The sequence below is a fragment of the Oncorhynchus mykiss genome, chromosome 11, assembly GCF_057628025.1.
Source record: "Oncorhynchus mykiss isolate SJ-2025 chromosome 11, ASM5762802v1, whole genome shotgun sequence".
NCBI classification, from domain to species: domain Eukaryota; kingdom Metazoa; phylum Chordata; class Actinopteri; order Salmoniformes; family Salmonidae; genus Oncorhynchus; species Oncorhynchus mykiss.
The window spans coordinates 15,060,127-15,081,398 of record NC_143032.1 but is presented as its reverse complement, the minus strand read 5'-3'; the positions used below and the strand labels follow the sequence as shown (position 1 = coordinate 15,081,398).

Below are 21,272 nucleotides of genomic sequence, written 5' to 3'. Positions count from 1 at the left end.
AGCGGAGGTTAGAAAGGTTTTTCTGGTGCATCACACAATTAAGTGTCAAAGCTGAGAGAGGCAGCAGCCTCTGAGTTCCTCCTGGCGACAAATTTCATTAACCAACCTGATGTATACAGCACATGTAGCCACAGTTCAAATGATGGACATAAATTTCAGCCCGTGGGGCTCTGCGGTCACATTACAACTAATCAACTGCTCTCCTCTCTACCCTTCCGGAAAGATCTTCCCCGTTCGAAAGAGGGGGGATAAAGGAAAATATGATGCTTTATTTCTAATCAGCATAAATTACTGGTATCCATCAGAGAGGCTGAAATTAAAAGGCTCATCTGACAAACCAGTCTGAGGCTCCTTCATGAATCAATATGATTTAACACAATCACACAGACAGACAAACCCCCAAAGACAAATATTACTAGTCAGGATCAGACCAATCGCCTTGGTGTGTTTTCCTTTTCAGAACTGTTCTCATAGTCACATTCTATCTTCATTAACTGGTATAGGGAGTATTTCAGGTCTGAGAGGTATCTTTCATGTTTGAAGACGACCTTCAGCTCTCAGCTGTGACCTTTCAATGTACAAGGAAAAGAATATCCCCCAACTTCCCATCTAATCTATTACCAACAATAGCGACAGCTGTTAGATTTGTGTGCTGTTTTATTTATACAGGGGGAGTAATCAACAGACTTATCAGTGAGCATCAAAGTGCTCTGATATGTAAGATGTGTTCGGCCTGACAGTTTCATCTGTAACAACGACAGCTGAACCGTACAACATAAGAACCCCTTAATATAATTGACTGTGTGATGCTGTGTGCATTAAGTACTACATTACAAATATGACAAGTGTGTCGAAATCAGACTATTGTGTAAAGCAAATGCATTCAACACTGGCCGCTTTCATGCATGTCATATGGATAAATAATACATCTGACAACAGCTCTAAGTTAGATGTAGTAGAAATAACTTTTACAGAATGACAAACTGCATCTTGTTCCATTGAGGTCAATTGAGTGAATCAGTAAAATATGAACCAATGATGAGGCCATAAAGGTCAATGGTCAAGCATGAAATGGCCAACCTACTCAAACTTTGTTTAGCCTACCAGACTGTAATTTTGCATTTCCATCTGGGGTGAGAGTGTAGACTATGACACTCTGACACCCTTCTTTCCACTCTCCACCATGCCATGACCAAGCAAGAAACTCCCCAGCTAGCACATAATATTCTGAGAACCATATGTTTGGTGAGACTGTAGTTGTCCTAAGGTTATTTAGCATACAACCTTCCCACAACGTTCTGGAAATGGTGCAGGAGAGTTGCTTGGCTTTAGAACATTCTCATCGCATTTATTAAGAAACTTGACAAAAAAACTTAATTTTTTTGGTATTTCATTACGTAAACAGAACGTTTCCTAAAAGTTCAAACATGGTTACATTTCATTTCAATGTTGATAATGTTAATGTTCGAGGGACATTATCCAACCAGTTTGACATTGGGAATGTTCTGAAATTGTTCCAAGAATGTTAACAACGTTATTCTGTGGGAATATCAGTACTTCAGCATAACGTTTCCTACAGGTTTCCTTGTGGTTCTATTTAAAGTCACGTCCTCAAATTGTTCTGAAAACATTAAAACTTTCCATAGAAAAACAAACCAAACATTGATGAAACGTTCAGAGAACATTCTAAGAACTTCTTTTTTTTAAATACATTCCGTGCTCAGAATGTTAACCTTTCTGATCTCCCCATCCCGGATCCGGGTTCGTGAATACAGACTCAAGCTCATTACCATAACGCAACGTTAACTATTCATGAAAATCGCAAATGAAATGAAATAAATATGCTAGCTCTCAAGCTTAGCCTTTTGTTAACAACACTGTCATCTCAGATTTTCAAAATATGCTTCTCAACCATTGCAAAACAAGCATTTGTGTAACAGTATTGATGGCTAACGTAGCATTTAGCATTAGCATTCAGCTGGCAACATTTACACAAAAAACAGAAAAGCATTCAAAAAAATAATTTACCTTTGAAGAACTTCAGATGTTTTCAATGAGGAGACTCTCAGATAGCAAATGTTCAGTTTTTCCTGAAAGATTATTTGTTTAGGACAAATCGCTCCGTTTTCTGCGTCACGTTTAGCTATGAAAAAACCCCTGTATCCAGGATTGTGTAAATCTATCAGCAAGCTCATTAGCATAACACAACGTTAACTATTTATGAAAATCGCAAATGAAATGAAATAAATATGCCATCTCTCAAGCTTAGCCTTTTGTAAACAACACTGTCATCTCAGATTTTCAAAATATGCTTCTCAACCATAGGAAAACAATCATTTGTGTAAAAGTAGCTAGCTAGAGTTAGCATTTCGCGTTAGCATTTAGCGTTAGCATTAGCGTTAGCATCCAGCACGCAACATTAACAAAAACATAAAAGCCTTCAAATAAAATCATTTACCTTTGAAGAACTTCTGATGTTTTCAATGAGGATACTCTCAGTTAGATAGCAGATGCTCAGTTTTTCCAAAAAGATTCCTTGTGTATTAGAAATAGCTCCGTTTTATACATCACATTTGGCTACCAAAAAAAATCCATAAATTCAGTCCTCAAAACGCAAACTTTTTTCCAAATTAACTCCATAATATCGACTGAAAACATGGCAAACGTTGTTTAGAATCAATCCTCAAGGTGTTTTTCACATATCTCTTCATTGATACATCGTTCTTGGACACATGCTTTCTCTCCTGAATCCCAGGAGAAAATGCCCGCACCTGAAGATTACGCACAAATTTAGACAAAGGACACCGGGAGGACCTCTGGAAAATGTAGTCTCTTATGGCCAATCTTCCAATGATATGCCTACAAATACGTCACAATGCTGCTAAGACCTTGGGCGAACGACAGAAAGTGTAGGCTCATTCCTTGCGCAAACACAGCCATATAAGGAGAGAATGGAAAACAGAGCTTCAGAAATTCTGCTAATTCCTGGGTGATGCATCATCTTGGTTTCGCCTGTAGAATGAGTTCTGGGGCACTTACAGACAAAATCTTTGCAGATTCTGAAACTTCAGAGTGTTTTCTTTCCAAAACTGTGGAAGAATATGCATAGTCGAGCATCTTTTCGTGACAAAATATCGCGCTTAAAACGGGAACGTTTTTTATCCAAAAATGAAATAGCGCCCCTAGAGCTCTAAGAGGTTAATTAAGAAAAGTTTCTATAAATACCACAAGTAACTCTCAGCAAAGTTTCTAAGTTCTATCTTGATAAGTGTGTTCAGGTGTGTTGGCCTTTTCCACTAAATGGCCACACCTGATCTTAATGAATGATCCTTTGAAATGGGGTCTGTTTGAATACACTGAAATGAAATACACCAGAACCAATGGGAAACCAAAAATGTATGCTCCCACAACTTCCAAGATACCAAATATCCTAGCTGGGTCACCCGCTAATTGTTTTGTGATTATGAAAGCAGCACCTCTTAATTTTAACCGAAATCGCAGATACGAACAATATGTTTTCAGCATTTTAGTTACAAATTACATCGGCTACTGAGATTGTGGGCTATATTGAATTGTACTAGCACTAGAAAGAATTGATTGTTACTACTGATAAAAATGAATAAGATATCTGTGGTGGGAGTTCAGGTGGGCCTATGCGCTACAGCAAACAAAGGAAAGCAAGGGTGCTCTACAACAATGACAAACATTATGAAAAGGGCTTACCGAGTAAAGCCACATGGATTAGTGGGAACAGATTAAAGACTCAAGTCACAAAGACCTCAAGCTGCCCACACTATGGATAACAAATCCAGAGTCCACGACCACTTCCCAGTGTTTTTAATTAAACTCCTGTACTCCCTGTTCACCCACGACTGCGTGGCCATGTACGACTCCAAAACAATCATCAAGTTTGCTGATGACATTATTATTCAACATTCTTGCAACCAATAGAATGATATATATATGGGGGATACAACCTTCCCAGCTCTGCAGATTTTGCTGTGAAGAGACAGAATCATTAGATAATTTGTTTTGGTACTGTCCATACGTAGCTTGTTTTTGGCCACAGCTTCATGAAAGGCTGAAGAAGGACAACATTTACCTGGAGTTAACTCTGCAAATAGCACTTCTGGGTGATCTGAAAGTCATAGTCAATCCATTAATGATACTCGCAGCAAAAAAACGTTCTTTAATTTACAATCTGAAGAAACCATGAAAATAGACAGGTTCAGAACTTTTGTGAAACATCAAAGCATAGTTGAAAACATGTGGCTAATAAAAATAAAATATATATACTGTAAGAACCGACGCTGGAGATGAGAAGCAGGTATGGAGAGTGAACATTTTATTTACACAGACATGGAACAGGACAGGAACAGTGTCAGAACCGGGTAATACAAAGACATACGACAATTAATGCTGAATCAGGGAACAGAGCTGGGGAACAGACAGATAAAGGGGAGGAAATAACACAGGTGGAGTCCAGGTGAGTGCAATGAATCGATGATACGCGAGGGAAGCAGGTGTGCGTAATGATGGTGGCAGGAGTGCGTAATGCAGGGCAGCCTGGCGCCCTCGAGAACCGATGGGGAGAGTGGGAGCAGGCGTGACATATACACTATATATTAAAAAATATGTGGACACCCCTTCTAATTAGTGGATTCAGCTTATTCAGCCACACCCGTTGCTGACACAGCCATGCAATCTCCTTAGACAAACATTGGCAGTAGAATGGCCTTATTGAAGAGCTCAGTAACTTTCAAGCCTAAGATCATCATGCGCATTGCCAAGCGTCACCTGGAGTTGTGTAAAGCTTGCCACCATTGGACTCAGCAGTGGAAACCCGTTCTCTGGTGTGATAAATCACATTTCACCATCTGGCAGATCGACAGACAAATCTGGGTTTGGTGGATTACAGGAGAATGCTACCTGCCCGAATTCATGGTGCCAACTGTAAGGTTTGGAATAATGGTCTGGGGTTTTAATGCTACAGCATACAATGACATTCTGTGCTTCCAACTTTGTGCCAACAGTTTGGTGAAGGCCTTTTCCTGTTTCAGCATGACAATGCCTCCGTGTACAAAGTGAGGTCCATACAGAAATGGTTTGGTGAAGATTGGTGTGGAAGAACGTGACTGGCCTGCACAGAGCCCTGACCACACCAATCTCAACCCCCTCAACCCCAACCCCAACAGTGTGGTGCCAGGAAAAAACATCTCCCTCAACATCAGTAAGACCAAGGAGCTGATTGTGGACTACAGGAAATGGAAGGGGCCACCCAAGCCATAGAATGTTCTCCCTGCTTCAGCACAGGAAGCGGTAACAGTGCATCAAGTCCCCAAGCCATATGACTGCTAAATAGATGACAAAATGGCTACACAAACTATCTGAGTTGACCCTTGTGTTTTATATACATCTCTATGTACACTCACAGGACCCTACTCACGCACACTGACACTCCAACACACACATAACATGCACGCGCACACACTCACATACAATCATCATACCTGCTACTACTCTGTCACCATACCTCGATGCCTACAGTGTGTATCTCTATCACTCCACAGTATTCCTGGACATTGTAAACATGGTACTGGAACTGACTGACTCTGTATACAGCTTACTGACTTCTCACGTTCTTCTGATTTCTTATCTTTATTGCTCGTGTGTTTTTGATCTACCTTCTAATTAATTTTAGTACTTCTTTGATATTGATTGCTGCATTGTTGTGTTTAAAGATTTCAAGAAACGCATTTTACTGTAAATGTGCAAGTGACATTAAAACTTGAAACTTAATATTAATTAGTGTAATTGATCTAATTATTAGCTGAAGTGCACATATTTAACATTCGTAAAATGTAAAAGTGGATGATTAAGAGTTCTTCAGGACACCCCAATAAAACATAGAGGTACAGAGAGTGAGAGAGAGAGCGATAAAGAGAAAGAGAGAGATACAAAGAGGGAAGAAAGAAAGAGAGACTGAGAAAGGGGGGAGGAAAGGGAGACATTGAACGAGTGGGGAGAGAGAGTACAATGGAATTTGTACAATTAATCAAATAAGTGCAGCAATTAACTAAGTGAGTGCTTAAGGTTGAGGGGTGGGGGGAGTGGAGGGGAAAAGAGAGGACAAAGGATTTCTCTCTAGTGTAAGTACTGTACCTATAGCACTCTTTTGATTGGAGACTGAAGAAGCCACCTCTGGTTGAGGGGTTGGCTGTGTTCAAAGTGTCCACTATCAAGGGCTTTTAAATTCAGACATATGCAATAAAAGTGCTAAAGATATGCTCCTTTTACCTCCAGCTGCATGCAGTGATCACATTAAATAGATAAAGTGGTACTACTCTCAACTACAATTAAAATTCAGGTTTGTTTCCTCAGATAATCACTCTAACTAAAACACAATACTTGTCTCATATTGTTCTCATTATATAATCAAACATTGAAATAAATATTCTCTCAATCTACACTACCTTGGTTTCAAGTCCAAGCTTATGGCAGGAAGTCCAAGCTAATGGCAGAAAGTCCAAAGACAAGAAAGCCTCATAATCAAGGAAGCCTTGGACTTGGTTCTCTCCTGCCTAGATTAGTCCTATTGAACAGATGGTGTTTCAATGTTGAACTTTTGCACTGGAGCAAAAAAGCTTGGAGAGTCAGCCTGTTTTTCTCACATCACAGACAGACAGACAGACTGACAGACAGACTGTGGCTCAGATGAAGGGGATGTGTGAAATAGCGTTGCCCAGCAATGCTGTCTCCATCATGCTCAGCAGACACATACACAGACATGGAAACAGACATGGAAACAGACATGGAAACCGACATGGAAACAGACATGGAAACAGACAGGAAACAGACATGGAAACAGACATGGAAACAGACATGGAAACAGATTGGAAACAGACATGGAAACAGACATGGAAACAGACATGGAAACCGACATGGAAACAGACATGGAAACAGATTGGAAACAGACATGGAAACAGACATGGAAACAGACATGGAAACAGACATGGAAACAGACAGGAAACAGACATGGAAACAGACATGGAAACAGACAGGAAACAGACATGGAAACAGACATGGAAACAGACATGGAAACAGACATGGAAACAGATTGGAAACAGACATGGAAACAGACATGGAAACAGACATGGAAACAGACATGGAAACAGACAGGAAACAGACATGGAAACAGACATGGAAACAGACAGGAAACAGACATGGAAACAGACATGGAAACAGACATAGAAACAGACATGGAAACAGACAGGAAACAGACATGGAAACAGACATGGAAACAGATCGGAAACAGACATGGAAACAGACATGGAAACAGACATGGAAACAGACAGGAAACAGACATGGAAACAGACATGGAAACAGACATGGAAACCGACATGGAAACAGACATGGAAACAGATCGGAAACAGACATGGAAACAGACATGGAAACAGACATGGAAACAGACATGGAAACAGACAGGAAACAGACATGGAAACAGACAGGAAACAGACATGGAAACAGACATGGAAACAGACATAGAAACAGACATGGAAACAGACAGGAAACAGACATGGAAACAGACATGGAAACAGATCGGAAACAGACATGGAAACAGACATGGAAACAGACATGGAAACAGACAGGAAACAGACATGGAAACAGACATGGAAACAGATAGGAAACATACATGGAAACATACATGGAAACAGACCGGAAACAGACATGGAAACAGACATGGAAACAGACATGGAAACAGACAGGAAACAGACATGGAAACAGACATGGAAACAGATCGGAAACAGACATGGAAACAGACATGGAAACAGACATGGAAATAGACATGGAAACAGACAGGAAACAGACAGGAAATAGAACCAGAAACAGACAGGACACAGACAGGAAACAGACTAGGAAACAATGCGGAGGCAGGGACAATGCTGCTCTATCATTTGGTGTAGACAGTATGTATATCTATGGGTGTAGATCTGAGAGAGATTCTGTATTTCATTGACAATCAGTAAATCTGTCATTAAGGGGTTGGCTTTAGAATGTCTATTAAGAGAGAGACAGAGTGGGTGGAGAGAAAGAGACAGAGAGGGAGGAGAGAGGGGAAAGAGAGAGTCCCCTCTCATGTCCTTGCCATGTCATTCTAAATTCTAAAGGGGTCCCCGACCCTCATAACCACCTGCGTGTCCCCACTGCCATCCACTCCTTTTGCCCTATATTATTAACAGCATCATGTTCCCAATTCCCCCCAATAACGGAGCTCGGCCTGGCAGCCTCCTCGCCCACAGCACCACCACCTCATGCGCCGAGAGGTCTACTGGAGAAAGATCACAGTTCAGGACCAGTCAGACGGAAAATATGGAAATCAGGCGGTCGGCTGGCCAGTCGGACGGGCCGCTGTGTGTGTCCCCTGTTTCAGCAAGCTGCCACAGTTTGACTGACAAAGTGACTTTTTGAGGGAGTCCGTGCCCGTGCCCGTGCCCATTCCAGTCAGAGTTTATTGAAGGTGATTTTGATCTTCTCCATGAGGCCACAGCAGAGAGGCGCTGCCATCTGTCACCTTGATTGCATGGCGGCCTCTCTAGGGGGAGCGCTATGGCTCCTGATCGTTTACAGATTGCGCTGCTTTCGCCTCCATAAGGACCACATGCACAGGGCCAGATGGTGAGCATACACGCTTATTAGGAGTCTTTATCTCTGCGCAGGAAGGAGTGGAACCATTAGGCCTCCCCCAGGATCTCCTCTCCTCTCTGTAGCCATGCTGTTCATCCACAAATACAGTCCTCTTCTTCAGCTGCCACTGGCCCCGTCATGGCATACACAGCACACACACACACAGCACACACACACACACACACAGCACACACACACAGCACACACACACACACACACACACACACACACACACACACACACACACACACACACACACACACACACACACACAGCACACACACACACACTCACACACACACACACACTCACACACACAGCACACGCACACAGCACAATTTGTCAAAAAAACTAACACACGATCCACTCAGGGCCCTTAATGATGGTGTAAACACACACACACACACATGCACATAAAAAACACACCTTGTTTTGAGCCTGAATAATGGAAAAAATACGGTGCGTGACAGAATGTTCAGTGGTGGAGTGGATGGGGTGTTGGTGATGTTGTCATGGAAACGCTCTGTGGAACACTGAGGGTTGGCATGACATGTCAGTGATCAGTTCTGTCTCTGTCGCTCTGCCTGCATTTTTGTCATTTTCAAAGCATGCTCTTCAATTTCATTAATATCTTGTATACATTAATTCAAAATTCAGACAAAATGTTTGAAAACAATCTGGTAACTTTCAATACATTGGGAAATATTACATAGCCTTCATCCTGGTTTTAGCTACACTACTTTTTGTAAAAAATTAAAAATAAAAATAAAATGTAAAAACACACTACATTTCATTTAAAAAAATCACAATAAAATATGTCTGAAAATGTAGAACAGAGTGCGCAAATGTCTGTTCATGCGTGTGTCTAATGGTAACAGATTCAGCCTGGTATGAGACTCTGGCAGAAATCTGTTGTCCCTTTCCCTGACATATGCACTGGATGACCGGGAGGTTACAGAGTAGGTTCAGGATACGTGAACACTGACATGTTCAGGTCTCTGCATGTCTTTGGTACTCCTCTAGAACTCTCTCCGTCCTACACCATGCAGTATGGCTGATTGTCAAAAAGCCTGATTTCTCAGAGAATAATCCACTTCTTTATTTGAATGGGTAATTCATTGGAGCATTTACAGCGTAAATGAGTGTTTAGTAAGCTCTTCATGAGAGATGATTTCCGAGTTGATCGCAGATTAACAGCGAGCGTTGCGGAGCACTCTTTTATGCAGGAGGGTTTAACAGTCTGGAGCACAGCTTCATTTCTCTCCATTACATCCAATCTAATGTTTGGATTCACTCAGAGAAGATGCACTATTCAAGCACATAGCTGAAACAATGAATGAAGCAACACTCCTTCCTACGCATCATTTATACCTTTGGGTGCTCATAACTGTATCAGATGCATTGCTGACAACGGCACCACGACTAGAAAGCCACAGGGATTTGGTTAAAAAAGGCTGTTATTGTAAAGAAAAAGAAAAAAGCGATGTTTTCGTAAAGCATGGTCAACAGTAACTTCCAGTGCGTGCTAGAAAACCAACAGTTCATTGGATATTCTTCTTTTTGCACAAAGATCCAGTTCATTGGACAGAGGGCTTACAAATACAGCATGAAGACATGCAGACATACAGGAAAACATAGCATACCTATGGCACACGGACACTGAGCAGCACTGTGCTCCCTATGCATGTCATTGTCCTTTGCTGTCCCTGATTCTCTGTCCTGGGGCGACGTGGCAATGTGCTGCAGTTTGAGGACAACAGCCGGCGTAGTGAGAGCGTGAGCCCGCATGTCCGGCTCCATCCCCGTGCAACACACTGACATACTGTACGCCAGCCGGCCTGTGGTGCTCACAGATAAGGCTTAGGGCATGGCAGAGACTTACGCATCGCCATCAGATCATCGCCACGGTCAACCGGTCAGCTGACCAAGAACACAGACTGACCAATGGTACAGCCAACTATTTAAAATGTTAAAAACGTAGTTAAGTCAAAAAGGAAAATACATATCCCAAAAAAACAAATGCATTTTCAAGGGAATAACATAGTGTGTGATGATGTCTCTCTAACTAAATCTCCCATCTAAAGTCTACTTCAACATGTGCATCCGACTCATTACAACAATATCACAGTGAAAGTCTAGACTGGCCCTTTACAGAACGACCATGTAGTAGGTTACAGTTTCAACACACGCTCCTTCTCCCCAAACATACAAACAATCGCTCCTAAAAGAAGGTCAACTGGGCCTGCAGGGCGTGTTCTGTACTGAACTGAGCAGCCAGCCCTTCACCTGAACCGGGCCCAAGCCACAGAGCAGTGGGGAGTCAGTGTTTAGAGCCAGTAACGTCAGGCCCTCTCCTCACGGCCTTGTCACAGACTGAAGGTGTCACCCAGGAAACAGCGGTAACATTAACCTCAGTGAGCTCCAACCAAACCCAGCCTGCAGCATGCCAGACCACGCCAACATACTGCAGATCTCTATACACACTACCCAGCTCTGTTCTTTGACATGACTATGGTAATGCAGGGATGTTTTAGCTTGCCTGTGGTCTATGATACGGGGGAAAGAAAGATTAATCTGAATTTAAATGAATTTAAACTGACTAACCGAGATTGACTTTTTAGGGTGAAAGGAGATCCATGAATAAACTGAAATGTGAAAAGGTTACTGGGTTTCTATATTTGCCAATGCTAAATGTAAAGGTAAAATTACCTCTAAATGAATGGGGCCTTATTAATTGCACCATGCCATATTCTCTATAATCCATTGAGCATGTCTGATGGGAGGGAGAGGGAGACCAAACCTGCAGCTATGTGAAGAGGGTCTGTGGCAGCCATGATGGAAGCCACAGAAGAGAGGCCAGCAGGGCCACAACACACTAGAGCTGAGTTACTTAGGAGGAGCTTTCCCCTGTTTGCTATGGAATTAGCTTGTAGAGCACACACACTCACACACACACACACAGACATGCACTGTTGGGTTGGCACGCACACACACGCACACGGGGACACACACACGCACACGGGGACACACACACGCACACGGGGACACACACAGCCCTTTTCACCCTTCTGTTACCAAGCTGTTCCCCCATTTTGGTGAATTTCCCAGGCTAATTCTCTGGCACGAGGTGGGCACTGGGGCTGATTATTTTAGTGTGAACCCAAGACGTCTGTCCAAGACCCACCAAGTGTTCATGTTCAGAGACGAGAGACCCTCCTGCCTTTGTCTCCAGCTCCTCAAAGGGAACAGGAACCTGTACATGGTGCAAGGCCTTTGATAGTGGGAAATAAAAAAGCTAGAATGGACAGTGACTAAATGAAGCATGGTCAAAACATGATGTTCATTCAGATAGTTAACATATTATGCACCAATACATGAAGGGATTGTGCCAGCTCCAACTTTTTTGTACTTTCCCTCAACTTTATCAAATACACACACACACAAACACACAGTCTAAGTACGACTGGGTAATGTATTTCAGTCAGCATCAGAGCATCCACAGCGGTGAATCCAAACCTCATTAAACTATATGAATTCTAAATCTATTCTGGCACTCAATCCGCTGCAGATTTCTCCCCTCTTTCTCTCTCATAAATTACAGTTCTGGTGAACTGTGCAAGTATTACCAAGCTGTAAGACAGCTGTGGCCCATTAAACTGTGTTATGGTTGCTGATTTCCTCCAGCACATGGTCATCGGGCCAAATCTACAGCCAGTAATTAGCGCAGATGAAATGTTTAATTGTGCCTTAATTTTGATAGAATTTAACTGTCACCCATCCTATAATCAGGCATTATGCTCACACATCAATGTCAGCAGAGTGAAGTACGGAGACATCCACCATCCTGACAGACATGTGGGCATGTCACAGCTCTGCTCGCCCTGGCTGATGGCTGGGGCCCAGCTCAGAGGAAGGAGAGGGGGCCAAGGCAGACTACTACTGCAGTTGGGTACTGAGTTGCTGCATGGGAAGTTAGAGTTCTCTGTAATTGTGCAACTTGCATGATGTCAGGTTTGAATGGATTTGCAATATGCATGCTGTGGCTGAACTGAACATGTGGGCTAAGTGAAGGTTGACAAACCATTGTAATAGAAACAGAAAAACGATGAGCGCTCAAACACCTGGACCTGCCAAGGCACTGAAGAACTGCACAGCCAGGCTCTTAGGATTTCCTGGCTCATACTGATGACATCACACTCCAGGAGGCACCAGAGAGGGAAGGAGACAAGAGGAGGGGATGGAAGGGGAGAGGAGCACTTAAAAACATCAACTCTACTCTAATGACCACAATACATGTTTAAGGGGAGGGTAACAACACATTATCACTGGCTGCTGGAAGACGAGGAAAACAATTATGGAATAAATGATCGGTAGCTCAACCAAGTAAACATTCTGTTTCAGTCTGTGCGTGATGTGCTTTTATGCATGCTCGCTAACCCACAAATGTAATTCAACCTATCAGCCAATTCAGTGTCTGAAATATCCAGCGTGTTTGGTAGATTTATTATTCATTATTAATTATTAAAACAGAGGTACTTCTTGAGAGTGACAAAAATCGACCTATTGTCAGACCATCCAGGAAGAGTGACAATAGACACTCAGGACATCAGCAGCCATTTTGCATATTAATGACTCACACAGTCCCTGAGAGGGGCCGTCCCCTCCCCTGGGGCATTATGGGTGATTATTGTCATCTGAGCGCTGCCAGTTATTCACCAACATGTGCCGCATAAAACACATCATTACAAAGGCTGGGGACAGGAAATTAGATGTGGGGCAAGGCTCCAAGAGAGAGGCCTTTCTAATCACAATGGCCAACTGTCCCCCTCTCTGCCATCGCTGTCCACTAGCATACGACCCGGCTACGCGGAAGGGATATCTGCAGCAGTGGTAAGACGTCCCCCTCTCTGCCATCGCTGTCCAATAGCATACGACCCGGCTACGAGGAAGGGATATCTGCAGCAGTGGTAAGACGTCCCGCTTCACATGTGGAACCCATGATGATTAAGACAGAATTAACACAGGCAGGTTTTATGGCGCTTCTGCCACATGGCAAGAACCGCCAGAGAGACTGTGTGTGTGTGTGTGTGTGTGTGTGTGTGTGTGTGTGTGTGTGTGTGTGTGTGTGTGTGTGTGTGTGTGTGTGTGTGTGTGTGTGTGTGTTTGTTTGTGTGTGTGTTTGTGTGAGTGAGTGAGTGAGTGAGTGAGTGAGTGAGTGAGTGAGTGAGTGAGTGAGTGTGTGTGTGTGTGTGTGTGTGTGTGTGTGTGTGTGTGTGTGTGTGTGTGTGTGTGTGTGTGTGAGTGAGTGCTGAATGCAGCAGACTTCAGACGGCCACAGCACTCTGACACGTCTCACTTCAACAACTGTTCTGGTCTGTCCTGATTTGTTCTGAAGGAGTATTGAATCAGGAGAGCTGTCAATAATGCCCCTCATCATATCTCCTCACAGATATGCAACAATTTAACTATTCAGATATATTTCTGCCTGTATTATCTATAGTTCTAAAATAAAAAAGCCACATTTCACGATACATATCTCAAACCCCACAAAGTCACTAATCAGGAATTCTAATTAAAATTTCACAAATTTTTGGCAAGTCAACTTCATTTGGACACAAAACCCAACATGGCTGCCACAATACAACAAGCCAAGTCAGACTCAATCGCCATCATGATCCAGTGCACATTGAACAGCGGGGTGTCTTTCCGCAGATCACAAGACCAGAGACGCCATCGTCATGGGTTTATACATCTAGGTTGACTGAGCATTGGCAAGCAGGCCTGTCAAAGCCTTTGTGTTGCCCCATATGGAGCCTGCGCCAATGGGCCACCACTACAAGGGAGGAGACTTCAATAAAACCCAGTGAATCGCCCTCCTGTCCTTGATTCTGTTTTCTGGTTCTTTGATTAAAGAAGGACGTTTGTGATTTGCATTTTAAAAACAGGATGATCAAAAACAATGATCCTCCCCCTTCGCTTTAATGTTTCTCACAACAAATTAATTGGATTACAAGCCTTGGTGAGAACCAGCTTCTCCTGGCCTTGGTGAGCACCAGCTTCTCCTGGCCTTGGTGAGCACCAGCTTCTCCTGGCCTTGGTGAGAACCAGCTTCTCCTGGCCTTGGTGAGAACCAGCTTCTCCTGGCCTTGGTGAGAACCAGCTTCTCCTGGCCTTGGTGAGAAGCAGCTTCTCCTGGCCTTGGTGAGAACCAGCTTCTCCTGGCCTTGGTGAGGACCAGCTTCTCCTGGCCTTGGTGAGCACCAGCTTCTCCTGGCCTTGGTGAGCACCAGCTTCTCCTGGCCTTGGTGAGAACCAGCTTCTCCTGGCCTTGGTGAGCACCAGCTTCTCCTGGCCTTGGTGAGAACCAGCTTCTCCTGGCCTTGGTGAGAACCAGCTTCTCCTGGCCTTGGTGAGCACCAGCTTCTCCTGGCCTTGGTGAGCACCAGCTTCTCCTGGCCTTGGTGAGAACCAGCTTCTCCTGGCCTTGGTGAGAACCAGCTTCTCCTGGCCTTGGTGAGAACCAGCTTCTCCTGGCCTTGGTGAGAACCAGCTTCTCCTGGCCTTGGTGAGAACCAGCTTCTCCTGGCCTTGGTGAGAACCAGCTTCTCCTGGCCTTGTTGAGCACCAGCTTCTCCTGGGCTTGGTGAGAACCAGCTTCTCCTGGCCTTGTTGAGCACCAGCTTCTCCTGGCCTTGGTGAGAACCAGCTTCTCCTGGCCTTGTTGAGCACCAGCTTCTCCTGGCCTTGGTGAGAACCAGCTTCTCCTGGCCTTGGTGAGAACCAGCTTCTCCTGGCCTTGGTGAGAACCAGCTTCTCCTGGCCTTGTTGAGCACCAGCTTCTCCTGGCCTTGGTGAGAACCAGCTTCTCCTGGCCTTGGTGAGAACCAGCTTCTCCTGGCCTTGTTGCGGCTGACAATATTTGAAGTTTCCTGCGGTAACTTCATTATGCCTATTTTGTCCAGAATTAGTGGAGCGTGCTGAAAATTGCTAATGACAGATGTTTCTCCACACTGTCACACTCCTTGTATCATTTGATTTGGAAAGCAACATACGGTGCTTTCTGCTCCATCAGTATGTCACAGACTGTCTGCAAACAGCTGGCCATAACTCAGTTCAGTGAAAACCATTACTTTCCAATGAAGTGATGGACACCGGCCAAATTGGGTTTTGGCATAGCCTCAGCTGTACCATCGATGCAGTGCAGCCCTGATGCTGCAGGTAGAAGGGTAGGAAGGAGGGGGGAGAAGGGAGGGAGGAAGGAGAAGGGGAAGGGGGAGGGGGGCCAAAGCCCTCCGCTATAGGATGGAATCTGGGTTAACCATCTAGAGTACAGTATGTCATACACTATGGGGGGCAGTAGACCAGTCAATGTCATGTGGCAGGCAAGCAAACAATAGGCCAGGGCCCTCATGTGCGTATGTACTGGATAGCTCTAGAGGTGACAGCATACAAGGTTCATTTAGACAAAGAGATTTTAAATAGGAAAAAAACGATCTTGTTATAAGTTCTGATATTTATCAATACCATGGGCATGCTTCTAAAATGAACCAAATTCTGCCTTGATTGTGTTGGTTAACTAGCCTTCCAGATAAAGAGAGGATGTGGGTGTCTTACATGGACAGGATGCATAGCAAGCAGAGGAGAGCTGGTCGTGACTAAGAGACAGAGAGGCAGACGTGTGACAGCAGTACATCAGACTGCTCAGCTGACTGCAGCACCCAGCACTGTGTCAACCCCACTCCCCTCTGTAAAAACAGACCGGGAATGGGACTTATTCCTGGCTTTATGTAAAGCAGTCTGCTCATCACCCTCTCTCTGTTCACAGGCATAGCATTTTATAGACAAATGCCAATTTTATATTATACTGTACTAATCTAGAAGAACATATATGTATGTTTGTTTATGTGTAACTCTGTGTTGTTGTTTTTGTCGCACTGCTTTGCTTTATCTTGGACAGGTCGCAGTTGTAATTGAGAACTTATTCCCAACTGGCCTACCTGGTTAAATAAAAAATTATGTAAAATGTCAATATTGTTGCTCTAAAACTAATCTAAAATGTAATGTGTTATTGTTGGATGAATATATTTATTCAGGCTCTCTGGGGTCAGAAACACCCGTGCTTCAGGGACCTTTATAATTAAGGATGAATCATAGGAAGAGTTCAAATATCTGATTGTGCGTGTGTTTTGCTTCTCTAGCCTCCAGTAATATCTGGTATTTTTCTCCCCAGTGTTGTAGCACACCGTGGGGTTACAAAGCTGACAAAACAGAAGTGAATTGAGTTAACGAAGGGCTGGCCAACTAAATGTGTCAACTCAGTTGTATGAATGTGTCCCTTTTCTCCCTTAGGTTGGGGGTCCTGCTGCAGAGGTCTGCCCCCTCAATCAGTCTAATAAACAGGATTCTACTCAGCCACTTGACAGCTCAGAGTCAGATTGCCCACACAAACAGGCAGAAATCCTACTATACTGTACTGTCTGTACTGTCTATACTGGATGAGCGGTTATGGAAAACTGATTTTGGGGTGGAGCTCTGTTCAGAACTAATTATTTTCCGCAAATAGAAGCTGAGTCAAAGTAGGATTGGGCTCTTGTTCCAATGTATAGTCTGTATGTAAACAAATGAAAGCAGTACTTAAACAGAAATTATAAATTAGTATTATGATTAAGAACTGCATTAGATAAAGCCGGGGAAATCACACATGTGCAGTGAGCAACAAAAGTATTGGGACAGTGACACATTTTTGGTTGTTTTGTCTCTGTACTCCAGCACTTTGGATTTGATATGATACAATGACTATGAGGTTAGATGTTCCATATTCCTAGCACGCAATGACTTCATCAACCTTGTGTCTCTACAAATGTGTTGGATGCATTTGCTGTTTGTTTTGGTTGAATGGTTAATCATGTATTGTGTCATTTTTTTTGTCACTTTTATTGTAAATAAGAATAAAATGTGTTTCTTAACTCTTCTACATGAATGTGGATGCTAACATGATTACGGGGAATCCTGAATGAATCGTGAATATTGATGAGTGAGAAAGTTACAGAGGCACAAATATCATGCCCCCTCCCCTGTTATTGTAATGGTGAGAGGTTAGCATGTCTTGGGGGTAAGACATTAGCGCATCTTTAACGTTTTCATTTCATTTTCTGAAACACAACCAAAGTAAAACAGCAAATGCATCTGACAAGTTTGTAGAGTCACAGTGCTTAATGTAACCATTGCGTGCTAGGAACATTTAGACCAAGGACTACATTTTGGACTACTTTAATACACGTACAGGTGAATTTGTCCCAATACTTTTGGTCCCCTAAAATGGGGGGGGCTATGTACAAAAAGTACTGTAATTTCCAAATAATTCAACCCAATATGGAAGAAAATACCTTCAAATGAAAGCTGACAGTCTGCACTTTAACCTCATAGTCATTGTATCATTTCAAATCCGAAGTGCTGGAGTACAGAGACAAAACAACAACAAACAATTGTCACTGTCCCAATACTGTTGGATCTCACTGTATAGTATATCCGATAGAGTCTAAGAACGGAGATTGAATGAAGCGTGTATAACACATACAATATATTTGTCTGGGCAGAACCCACACAATCACTCCTCTGTTTTGTATTCTGTCTATAGTTTATTAATCACAGACCTCCTTAATCCCCTCTAATAGTTTACAGACAGTACAAACAGACTAATTTAAGAGATGCTGTGATGTAGACTAGAGTTGATCGTGTGGTGTCATCTTGTTATATCCAACCCCATTGTCCTCGAACCATAAGCACTTTCATAACAGCATACCGTGATGACTGAACACAGAACAATACTAGAACAACTGCTTACTGTCTGTTCCCTGTTTGGACCGACCGTCTGCATTATTGTTCTTATTAGTGTGAGGTATTCCAGTGCCTCTGTGGAGTCAGTCACAGTAAATGTGTCTACAAGCCGTAGATGACAAGTGAAAAATGGCGCATTGGTTGTGTTTTCACGGATGACTACACATTGTGCACAATCCTCATGGGCAGATCAGAGTGTTATGGCTTTACATGGGCTGCTTGGTTACTAGGGGATGATGTATAGAAACACTTAGAATAAAGCTACACTGTAGTCTTACAAGAGAGAAAGACATATCTTATGATCATGAAAGTGATTTTATTTATATTGAAATAAAGGTGTTTTAGGATAATGATAGTGACACTATTTGAGGACAGGGATAAACTTGAAATCTACGTTAAATAACCCTAATCAAGATATTACTTTTGTCTTAGCATATTGTCCCGGCCTTCGTTCTAGTAGGTTCCACCATGACCCAAAACTGACAATTGTGTTAATTAGATTTGATGAGGTTAGTTGGCACAAATTCATGTTTAACTGCATTAAAGCAAACGGAGAGGACTTGGCCCTGTGATCCATCGTCTCACTCAACACTAATGAATCTTTAAGTGTGTCCTCATATGTAACGCTGAGGAGAACTGAGAGCCTTTATTGAACTGCAGCTCACACAATAGGAGAAAGATATGAGAGAGAATATCAAGATGTGTTTAGTGTCGTATCAATTTGCTTTGTTGTATTCTCGTTTGTCTCTCTCGTTTTCTTTTTATATTTTCTTTCTTTCGTTCATTCTTTCTTCCTCTCTCTTTCTTTCTCCCCTACATTTCCATATCTCTCCCATCATTGCACTCTCTCTCTCTCTCTCTCTCTCTCTCTCTCTCTCTCTCCCTCTCTCTCTCTCTCTCTCTCTATCTATCTCTCTCTCCCCCTCTATTTCTTGACTTTCACAGTCTCTCCTCTCTCCGCTCCAGTCTGTCTCTCTGTCCCTTGGTACATCCCCTTCCCCAGTGTGATCCCAGACAAGCTGAGGCAGTGATCAGATTTCATGCGTAGCCGAACCTCCATCTTTCTCTTCAATCACTCTAGCCGGGACACTCGGAGGATCTCCCCTGATTCTGATTCCTCCACCAGGATCCTCTCCTCCACCATGTATCTCTGTAATGTCCTTAGCCTTTAAATAGATCATGTGGTTATTACTGCATTATTTCACTTAATTTTCGCTCACCTGCTTGTCCCCACTCACACTCCCTCTCTCCCCTTATTTTTTTCTGAAACTGTTGAGCTGGCAAGTTCAATGCAGAGGTGCGTTTGCACAGCGGAAAGGTAATCTAGCAGCCAGTTGAGCCATGACAAATAGGGACAGCTGCCCTAATTGAATCATTTGAGCTAAGACAGCTCAACTTGGTTATCCCCACCGCAGCCCACACTGATATTAGTGCAACGGGAATCATTAGCCATGAAATCTTCTCTGCTCCCTCTGACTGCATCCTTTATGATTTGACAGCCAGCCTGAGCTCTCTCTCTCTCTCTCTCTCTCTCTCTCTCTCTCTCTCTCTCTCTCTCTCCCTCTCTCTCTCTCTCTCTCCCTCTCTCTTTCTCTCTTTCTCTCTCTCTTTCTCTCTCTATCTCTCTCTCTCTCTCTCTCTCTCTCTCCCTCTCTCTTTCTCTCTTTCTCTCTCTCTCTCTCTCTCTCTTTCTTTCTCTCTCTCTCTCTCTCTCTCTCTCTCTCTCTCTCTCCCTCTCTCTTTCTCTCTTTCTATCTCTCTTTCTCTCTCTCTCTCTCTCTCTCTCTCTCCCTCTCTCTCTCTCACCAAAAAAGCCTCATAGGGATAAGCTTTTATACAACACTAAATACACAGTAAAGGAACGATCAGGTATGATGTATTTTTTTGTTAACATAGAACGCAACTAACATTTTAAAGAGATCAATAAATGTAATAATAATACATCATAATTTTGTCAGAGACTGATGTTGAAGACACGTCAATTGTCTATCCGAGGTTGATTTGGTGGGATAGTCAGTGTGCTGTTTTCACAAAAGCCAATCTCTGTTTTAGGGTCCTCCTGTCACACTTCACAGGCTGTAATGACACACAATTACACTCATTCCTGAAGACCATTTGCCAGTAATGTAATCAGGTGTGCATGATAGGTTCCTCTATAGTGTGAGGGCCCCCTCAGTAGGGTGGAGAGGGGTGCCACATGTTCTGAGACCCCTCCTGACTCACAGCCTGTTTTCTCTAGTTCCTCTCGGCAGGGTACCCTGCCATGCCAGACTGGCTGTGCCATGGGCAGCTATAGAACAAGAGACAGAACAGCAGACAGCCAGACAGACAAACAGCAGGAGGACAGAACAGCAGAACAGCCATGTTTTGTACCTGAAAAACAACTGATTAGGCTAGGGATAGTGGCCATCTTGTTTGTAGTTATTTTTCAGGATGTTCAATTTCAGAATATGAATCCACCTCATTGTTTGGATTACTACACTGAACAAAAATATAAACGCAACATATGAAGTGTTGGTCCCATGTTTCATGAGCTGAAATAAAAGATCCCAGAATTTTTACATACGCACAAATTTGTTTACATCGCTCTTATTGAACATTTCTCCTTTGCCAAGATAATCCATCCACCTGATAGGTGTGGCATATCAAGAAGCTGATTATTAAACTGCAAGATCATAGACAGGTGGACCTTTGCTGGGTACAATACAAGGCCACTAAAATGTTCAGTTTTGTCACACAATACAATGCCA

The 21,272-nt window shown here is 43.2% G+C and overlaps 1 long non-coding RNA gene across 3 annotated transcripts in view; it reads right to left on the bottom strand.

Moving 5' to 3' along the window:
• Positions 1–2,809, bottom strand: part of LOC118937318 (uncharacterized) — a 61,540-nt gene extending 58,731 nt beyond the window's left edge. For 2 of the 3 annotated variants that reach the window (XR_016484385.1, XR_016484386.1), the window contains exons 1-2: positions 2,459–2,809; positions 2,029–2,090 (exon numbers count right to left, since the gene is read on the bottom strand). This is a non-coding gene — a long non-coding RNA (uncharacterized LOC118937318). The remainder of the gene's footprint in view (positions 1–2,028; positions 2,091–2,458) is intronic. The other variant, XR_016484387.1, reaches the window with a different exon arrangement.
• Between the last annotated feature and the right edge of the window lie 18,463 nt (positions 2,810–21,272).